Source organism: Silurus meridionalis, chromosome 24 (genome assembly GCF_014805685.1).
Source record: "Silurus meridionalis isolate SWU-2019-XX chromosome 24, ASM1480568v1, whole genome shotgun sequence".
NCBI lineage: Eukaryota > Metazoa > Chordata > Actinopteri > Siluriformes > Siluridae > Silurus > Silurus meridionalis.
Genome location: NC_060907.1, coordinates 17,390,454 through 17,403,735, shown reverse-complemented (window position 1 = coordinate 17,403,735; position 13,282 = coordinate 17,390,454). Strand labels below are relative to the sequence as shown.

The 13,282-nt window shown below is 36.8% G+C and overlaps 1 long non-coding RNA gene across 2 annotated transcripts in view; it reads right to left on the bottom strand.

Moving 5' to 3' along the window:
• LOC124378311 overlaps window positions 1–12,231 on the bottom strand; it is an 89,707-nt gene extending 77,476 nt beyond the window's left edge. For both annotated transcript variants that reach the window (XR_006924200.1, XR_006924201.1), the window contains exons 1-2: window positions 10,210–12,231; window positions 4,649–4,802 (exon numbers count right to left, since the gene is read on the bottom strand). This is a non-coding gene — a long non-coding RNA (uncharacterized LOC124378311). The remainder of the gene's footprint in view (window positions 1–4,648; window positions 4,803–10,209) is intronic.
• Between the last annotated feature and the right edge of the window lie 1,051 nt (window positions 12,232–13,282).

Genomic DNA, 13,282 nt, shown 5'->3' with positions numbered 1-13,282 from the left:
GATAATATTTTTGATATCACCACTAAAACTGGGGCACCAGAGAAAAAAGATGGAAATGTTTCAAGTGTGAACCAGCAGATGGAGTGTGTCAGATTATTAATAAAAGCATCAGGGTGTATATTTCGGTGTTGATCTGGGTCATCTACAACGCGGTCAGTCGAATTTCAACCGAAAGTGATAGCCTGATTGCGAGAGCGAGCCAAAAGCTTCTTGTCCTCTTCAGCTGCTTTTTTTTGTTTGTTTGTTTGCTTGTATGACGCGCCAGTGTGATTCCCAGCCCCAGCATGTGGTTCGTTTTATGTTCCACTTAAACAGATGCTTAGAGCTTCCATTTTCGACTTCTTCCTTTACCTTTTGCACTCTTTTCATGCCAAAACTCATTTGTCCTGAAAGTGGAACAGTGCAAATGCTGAGTTGCTTAGGTTTTTTTTCCCCACCTCTTAAACACCTTGATTACACTTGAATCAACTAAAAGTGCTAACGAGTTTCCTTGCTAACATGTCAATTACCGAATAAAGTCAAGTGTTTCGGCTTTCAAATAAATCCTAATGATATAAGCTAATTTAAATACAAATGGATTACTTTGCAAAAGGTTTTTGTGTGTGTGTGTGTGTGTGTGTGTAATTGAAATCAGGAGCTCAGATTGCTAGTTAACATTATGCTAACTATCGCACTGTGTAAGTAATAGAACTTAAGTTTGCTAAGCATTTTGAATTTTTACGTCTGAAAGCAGATTTACAGAATTACGAATATAACTTCGACATTTATAAATCAGTCCATTCACGTTTATCCGTAAGGAGTGAGCCAGTGGTGACTGTCGCAAGGTAAACCTCCCTGAGATGGTATGAGAAAGAAATCTTGATGGGAACCAGAGAGAAACTCATTCGGTGACACCAAATGTCCATTTATTACAGTTCCATCATTTGTTATCAATTGTTAAATGATGGACACTTAAATGAAAAAACTGTCTTAAGCCATTATAGAAAACTGTTTATATTAATTACAGTCTAAATCCATATTCATGATTCTTGAGTTTAACCCTCTACTGTTGCCTCATGCATAATGTGTCATTTTAATTATTGCAACTGAAAAGTAAAAATTAATTCACCTCCTTGACCTTTACAGTACATTTATGGTATTTGGTTGATCCATGCAATAATACTTTTAAATCTCTATTAATAAATACCATCTGATACTGGTTCATAATGACACCAGACTAATACAGGTGGTATTAATATTGATCTCTCTCTCTCTCTCTCTCTCTCTCTCTCTCTCTCTCTCTCTCTCTCTTTTCTCCTGAGGTACCAGTGAACAGGGATCCTGTTCCATTCATTCTTTCACCACTCTGTGCAACTGAGGATGGTTCCACATGAAAAGCCTATAGATCCACTGAGCAACTCAAGGCCTAAGAGAATGGATCTGGATTGTAATTATACAAACAGTCTACAATGGCTTAGGACTGCAATTTACATGAATTATTTTACGTTCAACAATGATGGAACTGTCATGTATGGACATTCGGTGCCACCCAGATAAGGATGGGTTCTCTTTTGAGTCTGGTTCTTCTGACGGTTTCTTCCAAATACCATCTGAGAGCTTTTTTTCTTGGGACTTACGTATATATTCTATACCTTATTTATCTTTGTGAAGCTGCTTCAGGACAATGTCCATTGTTGAATGTATTATACAAATAAAATCGTTAGAAGTCAAGATTTATTTTAATCTAAACGAGTGCTAATTCAAGAACCGCTGAAAGACATAGGTCTTTAGACTTAGCTTAAATATTTCTAAAGACTCAACTGTCTGGACATCAAGTGGATATTCATTTCACCACCTAAATACTAAAACAGAGAAGAGTCTGGGAGCATGTCTTCCTTCTACCCTGAGAAATGGTGCCGGTCGAGCAGCAGCTAAAGATCCAAAAGAGTGTGGTGCCATGCCGAACTGAAGTGGACTTAAATGGGATTGATAACGCCTTAAATTTGATATATTTTGTTATATTGTGATTGTTGTACATCTAGCTATATGAGCAAATACCCACCTCTAGTGGGGATAGCAATTACTGCAAACATCTAATGAAAAGAGGCTGAGGTTAATGAGATGGTAAAATGACTAGCCCATTAGTATTTATCTCCATTTCAATGAAACCCCAATGCGATATGTGCCATTAGAAGTGATAAAAAAAATGATTGACTGTCCACCTTCTGTATGTGCAATTCAAATTGTAATATGAATGCCAAGAGTTTGATAGACGAGTAAATTAATCCCATAATAAAGCATCATGAAGACTTCAAAACAAGTCTAAATCCAAAAGTTTGCCTGTAAAAAGTTGAAGCAAAATACATTTTCATTCAAACAAAATAGAAGCATTCATAAGAGACCATAATGCTGAATCTGAAGCAACCTCCACCATGCTTCACAGTGTAGATCAGGGGTCACCAACATGGTGCCTGCGGGGACCACATGAGTCTAAAAATAGCTCACCATAGCTCCACTTACCAGTGAGCTGCATCTATCTGTTTCCTACCTTGTTAAATCATTGTTGATAATTATTGTGAGAAATCATTAACATGATCAGTGTCTTCACATAGATGACTATCATTTATTATTGATAATAACAACATATAATTAAAGGTGAATTGAGCAAATCACATTAATCTTTACCCAAGAAGTAGCTCTCAGTTTCAAAAAGGTTGGTGAACCCTGGTGTAGATGTTCTCAGGATGAGAAACACTGTTGGATTTAAAGCCCTGATGTTGTATTTTCAGATATGTTACTGGTACTGTAGGGAAATGTGAGCATTATTTATTAAATATAGAGCTTCGGTGTCCCAGGACAGAAGAACAATGTACACTAAGTTTTCCTCTAAGTAGGTTACACCTGGCACAAGAACAAGCCCCCTTTTTTTGTCCTGATCTAAAAGAAAAAAAGAACAAGAAAAGTTACATTTATTTCTAAACCTATAGAACAGGAACATTTACTGTTCTGAGAGCCTGCCCACTTCCCTCTGATACGAAAGCCCTAATTAATCAGTCCACAGGACAGATTAATGATGGGTTGTACATTGGAGGAAAAAAAAAAGAAACTTCAAAATTCATGAAAATGTATTCCATCTTCATTGCAGTGGCGATTGCATAAGTGTTTTGACATCAGGTTATGGTGACTAAAGCACATTTAAAGCCATTTATTCAAACTTTACCTGCTTTTATATTACTCATCACTATTATTTGGATGCTGGTGTGGCATAATGCTGACGTATTGCTCACTTACTCACACTGCTTATGACTTCTTCTCAAATACTCAGAATACATACAAATATCTAGTAATGCCTAGAAAAAGGTCCTAAAGAAATATCCCATTATTCAGAATAGCTGATTTTAGTTTCTTTTTTACCCAGGAACAATTGGTATAATTGCCATGCCAACATGGCGTCCAAAATGGGACTGGAAGTGTTTGATCCGGAATGATTTAGATAAATAGTCCCTACTTTTAGGTGAGAATCTGATCTCAGGAGAAACCAATGAGAACCAACACCAATGAGAATGGAGATTTACCATACTTAAGACCATATAGAGAAAAAACAAGTGTTAAGTGTAAACTGCAAATGGCAGACGTCATAAATTCTGTAGTTTTCAATTTTTAGAGACTTTTGAGAACTTGTTTGCCAGCTGAAGCACAAGTACGCAATCAGAGATAAAATGGCAAAAGGTAGACCATAAGGTAGTCTCATGCCAGAGCAACTACCAAAATTCTCCCTTATTCAAATTAGGATCTTTTTCTGAAGAAAAAAAACAGAGAGACAGAGTTTTTTTTTGTTACTTTAGTCATGACTAGAAGCTGTTTGGACTAGGCAATCATGTGAAAAAAAATTTGAACTCAACCTATTCGATTGTTCCTTAAATTACCATTAACTACGTTAAAATTGTGTCTTCTCCGATTCCCTCGTCCTTTTTGTTTTACATTTTTTTTCTTCCATCGATCCGATGGAATTCCCTTCTTTATTCCGCTAATAACCGTTGGTTTACTCATTTACATATTCACTCGATCATCCATTGTTCTGATTCTTATTTAAATTCCCCTAATTCTCTATGCACACATAGAAAGCCATGAATTGATCTATCCGTCTGTCCATATAACATATTCCACTCTGTTTGTTATTAATATTCGCCTTCATTTGCATATTCAATATTTATCCGCTCATCCACGTTCCGTTAACCATCAAGTTAATGCTCTCATTTTCATTCGTATCTTCTTTCATTGATTCATTCATGCTTACGTTTATCCGTTTACCAATTCACACTTTTACTTCACCCCACACATTCATCTTGTCATTTTTATTGCCCAATTTTTATCTCCGGTGGATCTGTTTGTTGAAATTCGCTTAAATTACACGGTACTACTCTAGTCATGACTATCAGCTGCTCGACTTTTAGATCTCCAATTATCTACTGTTTGTCGTCATCGTACCTTTTCCTGTTATATTTTGATGGTTGATACTCGGCTGCCATTAGCAGTGAACTGACTCTATTGTGTCAAGTCCACTACAACCTTGCGGAATTATTTTCCACCTGCTTCGTGAGAAAGCGGTGTAATGAAATGAAAATCATTTACACACCTAAACTGTGTAATCTATGTGTACATTTACAACCTGTGGTGCACCAAACAGTGTCTTGAAGCTTGTATATCTGAAGGCCAGCCTCCCTGCTGTATGAGTGGGCGCATGTTGTCTCTAATGAGAGTGTCCGATTGATCCGAGGCGGAATCGACAAGCGGCTGTTGTTTTAGCCTGCTGTGCGTTTGATCTGGAACGACAACAAAAAATGCTTTGCTTTTTTTTTTCCCAGGAGTGACTCTAGTTTTTGCACATATATTGTATGTAAAAGTGTATAAAAATGCATTAGGATTTTCCTTATAGTGAACCACATTATGATGTACTGTGAAGATGATGGATATGATAATGATAGGAAATCGAAATAATAGGTTACAGTACATCAAATTATGAAAGAAATCACAACTTCAATGTCAAATTCTAACAAACTATAATAAAAAAATATCAGTTTTTACAACATTTTTTTCGTTCAAATTTGTCTCTAAATCATAACACTCTTGAAAATTACACCATATTGTGCTTGTGAAAAGAAATTTACTGGCTAGCACCCCCCCCCTGTACCCGAACTGTGCTTGTCAGGATGATGAACAGAACAAGAAAAATCATGGCCATGCTATACCACCCACAGCTTCTTGCTCTACTACTTCTTCTCCTCTCAGCATTAAAGCAAGAATTAAAGCATAAAATATCAGGCCTAGCCTCGTAAGAGCTTTAAATTGTCCGACAACAAGAGTCAGACCTCTAAACACTGTGATTAAGAGTCAAACTCTTAAGACCATGACTATCCAATAGTCAGAACTCTCAACGCTTGGATTAATCAAGAGTCAAGGCCCTACATTGAGACAGACCTCTCAAATACTGGGTTAAACAAAACCAAACAAGACAGAGCCATAAAAAATAGGGCCTGCCAAGAATCTAAACCTTGAACATCAGGATTAAATCGGAGTCAGAGCATTGAAGAACAAGCTTAAACAAGAGTCTTGAATAGTTAAGATTAATAAAGATTTTGCATGAGTCAGAGAATTCACTATTTGCATTAACCAAAAGTCAGAGCATTGAATATCAAGATTGATTAAAAAGTCAGGGACTTGAACACAAGGATAAACAAACAGTTAGAGCCTTGCTTATTAAATTTAAGTCAATCTCTTAATATCCAGATTACACTAGAGTCAGAGCCTTAAATATCTTGATCACCCAAAAATCAGAGCCTCAATTAATACACTTAACTCGGGACCAGGGTTTATAGTATCCGAATTAGCCAAGAGTCAATGCCTTAAATATTTGAATTACCCACTAGCCATAGACTCTATTACAAAAATGAGAGCCTTGAATATTATAACTAAGTCAAATTCTTAGAATTAACCAAAAGTCAGAGTCTTAATTATTGGAATTAACTAAGAGATCACTAAACAAATGTGTTGTACATCAAATTTAATCAAGATTCAGAGCCTTTATTATTATTTGGATATCTGGATTACCCTACAGTCAAAGCCTCGATTATCAGTAGTAACCAAGACTCAGAGCCTTCAATATCAAGAATAATGAAAAGTCAAGTATAACAGTTGAATATTAGGTTTAACTCATTCAAATTCCTAAATATAAGGATTACCCGATAGTCAAAACCTTGAATATCAGGATTATCCCGAAAGTCAAGGCCTCAAACATAAAGATTAATCAAAGCCTTTATGATCAGCATTAAACAAAAATCATAACTTTGAATATCAGGTTTAACTAAGTCACATCCAGTGTTGTTCAATAACATGTTACTGTAACGCAGTTACTTTTGATAGTAACTAATACTATAATGCATTACTTTTTAAATAAATTAACTCCGTTACCGTATGGTGCGTTGTCAGTTACTTTTTTTAATAAATGAATTTGGGCTGAAGTGTAGCCTACAGTCTAACCTGTTTACAGCAGAGATGCATTGTAGGACTGGTGGATGAACCACTGTAAACACGAAGAAGACGCACTGTGGGCGTGTCTCCGTTTATTCAGGTCTGAGCGGCAGTAATGGCGAGTCGAGGCGAGAGCAAGACGAGTTTCTCAAAGTGGAAATATGCTCATTATTTCACTTTAGTTGAGTATAAAGACAAAAAGCTTTTAGTCAAATGTAAGCTGTGTCTTTCTGGTTCGAAGCTCGTATCTACTGCGATAAACAGCAACTTCAGTCTGTCGAAGCTCCTCCAGAAACTCCATGCCTCGACGAAGCTAGAAGCTAGAAGCTAACCCGGTGTTTTGTTCTACATTGTTGATAGTTTTCATACTTAAGCTGTGAAAGGAACATTTTTAAGAGCTCAACACAACAGCTTTTATGATGCAGAAGCCACTTTAGTTTTTGATTCTGAATATATTATTCAGCTTGTTTTGTTATTTATTTCAGAAATCCTTGTGATATATTCAGTTTGTGCTGCTCTGACTTAAATAAAATAGTGTTTAAAAATTACATTGTGTTTAAGTCAGTTTTGTGTTTAGACCATAACGCATAAAAGGGCATTAATAGGAACATTAAAGAACGTTCTTTAAAAAGGCAACTAAAAAGTTACTTTTAATAGTAACGCATTACTTTTTGGTGTAAGTAATCAACAAAGTAATTAAGTTACTTTTTGAATGAAGTAACTAGTAACTGTAAATAGTTACTATTTCTTAGTAACTAGTACAACACTGGTCACATCCTTAAATTTAAGGATTAACCAAGAATCAGCGCCTTGGATACCTGGATTACCCAATAGACAGAGCCTTAATGATCAAGATTAACTAATAATCAGAGCCTTAAATATCTGTATTTCTTAAATATCTGTATATCTTAGATATCTGTATTACTTTATAGGCATTGTACATAAAATTTAATCAAGAGTCAGAGCCTTTATTATTAGCATTAAACATAATCAGAGCCTTGAATATTCAGATTAAGAAAGAGTCATGGGTTAGACCATCAAGATTAAAAATAGTCAGAGCCATTATCATTCAGATTAATAAAAAAAGTCAAGGCCTTGAATATCTGGATTAACAAATAGACAGTGCCTTGATTATCAGAATGAATTATGAGTCAGAGCCTTCATTATAAGGATTAACCAAAAACCAAGGCCTTCAACATCAAGATAAACTGAAAGTCAGTGCGTTCAATAAACCGCATTAGAAATAATCAGAGCCTCGAATATTAAGAGTGATGGCCTCAAATATCAAGATTAAAAAGAGTCAGAGCTATGAATAGCCAGATTAACTAAAACTGAGAACTTTGAATATTAGGTTTAACAGGAACATATGAAAATATATCCCAACCTTGTCACAATTAAATATATACACTTCTTTTCTTTTCTTTTGTAAAATACGGAAAAGTTTTAGACTGTTGAAGGTCAGAATCACAAAACAATTTTGGAAAAAAATTCAAAAGGAGTGACAGTCAGACAGAAAGAAAAAAATAAATATTTTATGAGTCATTTCCTGTTGCTTCTGACATTACGTCTGCAGTCCTTGCTTTCCAATTTTGCAGTTTGAGAAGCAGTTAATCTGCAGACGTGAATTATTTGATTCATCCTCTCTCCAAAATAATAAAATAAAATAAAATACAATACAATAAAATAAATAATATACTATGATGTTTGTGGATGATATTGTGATTTGTGGTGAGAGTAGGGAGCAGGTGAGGAACCTGGAGAGGTGGAGGTACACGCTGGAGAGAAAGGGAATGAAAGTCAGTAGGAGTAAGACAGAGTACATGTGTGTGAATGAGAGGGGGGGCAGTGGAGTGGTGCGGTTGCAGGAAGAAGAGGTGGAGAAGGTGGAGGAGTTCAGGTACTTGGGGTCAACAGTGCAAAGTAATGGAGAGTGTGTTAGAGAAGTAAAGAAAAGAGTGCATGCAGGGTGGAGTGGGTGGAGAAGAGTGATAGCAGGAGTGATTTGTGATAGAAGAGTATCTGTGAGAGTGAAAGGGAAAGTTTATAGGACTGTGGTGAGACCTGCGATGTTGTATGGTTTAGAGACAGTGGCATTGAGTAAAAGACAGGAGGTGGAGCTGGAGGTAGCAGAGCTGAAGATATTAAGGTTTTCGTTGGGAGTGACGACGATGGACAGGATTAGAAACAAGTTTATTAGAGTGACCGTGTGCATGTAGGACGTTTTGAAGACAAGGTGAGGGAGGTGAGATTGAGATGGTTCGGACATGTGCAGAGGAGGGACATGGGGTATATCGGTAGGAGAATGCTGAGGATGGAGCCGCCAGGAAGGAGGAAAAGAGGAAGCCCAAGGAGGCGGTTTATGGATGTGGTGAGGGAAGACATGCAGGTAGTTGGTTTGAATAAGGCAGATGTAAAGGACAGAGGGGTATGGAGACGGATGATCAATTGTGGAGACCCCTAATGGGAGCAGCTGAAAGAAGAAGAAGAAGAAAATAAAATAATATAAATATATAGTGTATATTGTATTCAGCAGTCATGTGTGCATGCACTACATTTTTACAGTATTCTTTCCCTGATAATTTACTTAACCATACATTCATCTCCAATTCACTCATTCACATTCATTGATTTAGTCAAAGCATTATTTTTTTAATCTTCTCATTTACGCATCAATAATGCAAGTTTTTATTTACTGGCTCAATCAGTCAGTTATTAATTGTGAGCTTGTTCACCTACCTATTTCATTTATGCAATTATCTATTCATAATTTGTAATAATAATAATAATAATAATAATAATAATAATAATAATAATATATACTTTCCCCTCACTCAATTGTCTATTGATTCAATTAAAATAATATCAAGAATTCACTCACTTATTCACCTACTCATTTATAAATTCAACTATGAACTCACACTAACTCACTCACTCATTAGCTACAAACTTTCACTCACTCATCTAAAGATTCAACTAAGAATTTATTCATTTACTCACTCTCTTATTTACCTACTCACTCATTCACTCAGTCAATCAGGTTTTCAATTAACTACAACCTTTCACTCACTCACATATCTGAAGATTTAACTAATAATTCAATCATTCAATCTCTCACTCAACTATTCACTTATTCATTTATCTATAACTTCAAATATGTTCACATATACCTACTCAATTATCTATTCCTTCAACTACAAACTTTTACTCACTCGGCCATCTTAAGATTCAACCAAAAACGTACTCACTCAGGCCAGGTAATGTGGCTATCCGCACAAAATATCAAGCAAGAGCTACCATGTGGGTGGCTAAACCCACAGTTCATCTGACCTTTCAAGATCAACCCAGTCACATACCGTAAGCAACTGCCTCCTCAATACCTATAATTTCTTCTTTCTCAAACCTGCTCACATGCCACCAAGTAACTCACTCACTCAGGCATCCATAAATTTATTAATATATTAATTCAAATAAGAACTTGCTCGCTTACCCACTCACCCATTCACTCAACCAACCAACCAATCAATTAATTCAACTAAGAACTCACTTTCTTATTCACTCAATCGTTCACGTTTTCCTTAATCATCTTTTAAGAACTCACTAACTCACTCATTACTAAATCACTCACTCATGTATTCACTCACTCGATCATCTATTAAATAAACTGAGAAATCACTCAAACATTCACTAACTTATTGTACTTACTGTGAGATACTGTTGGACCCAGGTGATTAGAATCCATATACGGTTTTATTGCAGTCAGAAGATCCAAATCCAAACATGTAATCCAAACACACAGTCATAGGAAACAGTCATGTAAGTTCCGTACACGATTCAAGGCAATTCATGAGGCCCACAATCCAAAATGCAATGAACAAGAGCAAAGAGCAAAAACAAAAGCTAGGTCGGTACACAAGAGGTCATAGAACATGGAAAAACAGGAAGTGACCCTTGACCCAGATTTGTTCAGAAATCGGGTAATGATTCCCTCTGGTGGGGCAGAGTGGCGATTGCAGTGGGAACCGTTAGAGAAGCCCCCCTCCTAGATACACCTTCAGGTGTTCTTTACGGGGGCATCTCCAGGGCTGCGCTGCTGGCTGGTCGGGTAGCTTCTATGGAACTTTTCGGTAAGAGAGGGTCCGGAATATTGTCTGTATTCACCCAGCAATGACCCTTTGGACCGTATCCCTTCCAATCGATGATTCATTAGAGCCCCACATGGTAGCTCTTGCTTGATATTTTGTGTGGATAGCCATATTACCTGGCCTGGTTGATAGAAAGCGTGAGGGTTACTTTGACAATTTGCATTGAGTTTTTGGCATTAAACAGCCCTCTGGAAAGGTACATAAGCCCTCTCCCACAAGTCCCTACTCTGACAGTACCAGTTGTTTACTGCTTATAGCTCCGTTGACCATGGGAATAGAGAGTTGATAACCCAGAACACATTGGAACTAGGTGAGATTGGTGGAAGTGTGGGTTTGGGAATTTGAATCATACTCCTCCCATGTGAGAAATTGTGGTGTTATTTCTTGCTACCATAGGTTCTCTGGAGATGCCCCTGCTCTTGATTAACTTGCACGGCTTGGCTGATCGCTTGTGGACAGCATCCCAAAGTGAGGCTGAGTCAAAATCCTATCACAAAATGTCACAGAAGGATTTCCAGACCCATGCCATCAGTTAGTCCGTAATTACGATAAACATGGTTCAGTAGCAGTTCCACTCTCTCCATGGATGTGAGTAGGCCCTTAAGGGGCACACATGAACAGGCCATGTAGAACTGGTCCATGGCAAACAATATATAATTGGTGTGTCCCTATGATTTGGAAAATTCATTAATAGTCCACCACAATGTGGGACCAAGGCCTCCGTGGTTTCAGGAGTGGCTCCAGCAGGCCATAAGGCAGCTGGCATGGGGTAGGTACTTGGGCACAAAGTAGTATTACTGCTAGAAGTGATGGCCACCTAAATGCGCTCTGGACAAGGTTGTGGTATGGTGGATCCCTGGTTGTTCCTTGCTAAACGAGGTGTGTATACGTTCCATGATTCTTTGTCGTAGCTTTGCAAGGACATACCGCTTGTTGTGGGGGCAGTTCGGTAGAGTGAGCTTGTTTGTTTGTGCTAATTGTATCTCCTCCATACATAATGTCCCAATGGACTGGTGCGATAATAACAAAGGGTGGCAAATTGTGTTCAGGTATTAGTGTTTTGTATATAGGATAATGACAGCATAAGTTAGCATCTGCCTTGCAGTTCATAGTGCATGTGGAGTTGTAACAGTAGTTACAGTGGAGTTGAATCTGGTAAAAAACAATGCACACTGGGCTTCACGGTAAATTAATTGCTTGGCATTTTTGATGTATTCGTGGTTAGTGATAACTTGAAATGGTTGGTGGGCCCCTTCCAGCCAATGTCTCCATTCTTCCAGTGCCTTTTTGATTCTGATTCTGCTTTACTCTGCACTGTAGGTCTCCAGTTGGTGTGCAAAATAGACTTTACACTTTACTCAGCAGCGATCGTGGGAACCACTTCTCAAGGTGTGCCATTTTGGGTGGTTTTGGGATGGCCTGCAGGCATAGCGCAGAGCACTAGGGTATGGACTGGAATGCTTGCTTGAGGTACGCTGCTGATAACTTTTGACATTCTGCAGCTGCTGAATCTCCTCTGGGTTCTCTTGCGTCAAAGTATTCTTTGAGGTATTGTAGGACCCAGGCTGAGTAGAATCCATATGCGGTTTTATATAATAATCAGCAAAGCAAACAAATCTAAAACACAATAAACAAGAAGATTAAAAAAATAAAAACATAAAAGCAAGGTCGGTACACAATGGGTCAGCAAACATGAAAGAATGCCTCGGTATGCACTAGAAAACACAATATTTCTCATAGAGGATATCGTGAGCATTTCTTAACAGAAAGTGACCCTTAACTCAGTCACTCAATCACTCCTTGCCCACTCACTCACCTATTAATTCGTATATAAATGTTGTATTTATTTACTAAATTTGTTCAATGTGTATAATTTAACAATCACTCACTCATCTACTCATCCATTATATATATATTTATTTATTTATTTATTTATTTATTTATTTATTTATTTATTCACTCACTCACTCACTCATTTACTACACTATTAATCATTTATTTATTGATTTACTCACTCATTCACTGACTCACTTACTCACCCAATATTTATTTATTTATTTATTTATTTATTATTTATTTATTTATTTATTCACTCACTCACTCACTCACTCACTCACTCACTCATCTGATAATTCAACTAAGAACCTGTATTTTTAATGTATAATGAAACAATCACTCACTCACTCACTATTTATTTATTTATTTATTTATTTATTTATTTATTTATTTATTTATTTATTTATTCACTCACTTATTTACCCACCCATTATTAATTAATTAATGAATGAATTAATGTATTTATTTATTTTATTCACTCACTTATTCATTTGTTGATTATGTACGTATTCCCCCACTGACCCCCATTAATTAAATTTTTTATCTATGCACTCGCTCACTTGTTTGTTTACCTGATTCGCTCAATCACACATTTATTCATTCATTCTCTTTTTTTATTCATTCATTTATCCACCCATCCTAATTAAGTTATTCAATAGTGTATTTTATCACCTGTGCAACTCAGTTTAACTTGTATATAGTCACTCGGTCATTCCTTCACTCATTAATACACTTATTCATTCACGTATCGCTCGTACATTTTATATATTCACTCCATCATTCTCCTCCTTTGCATC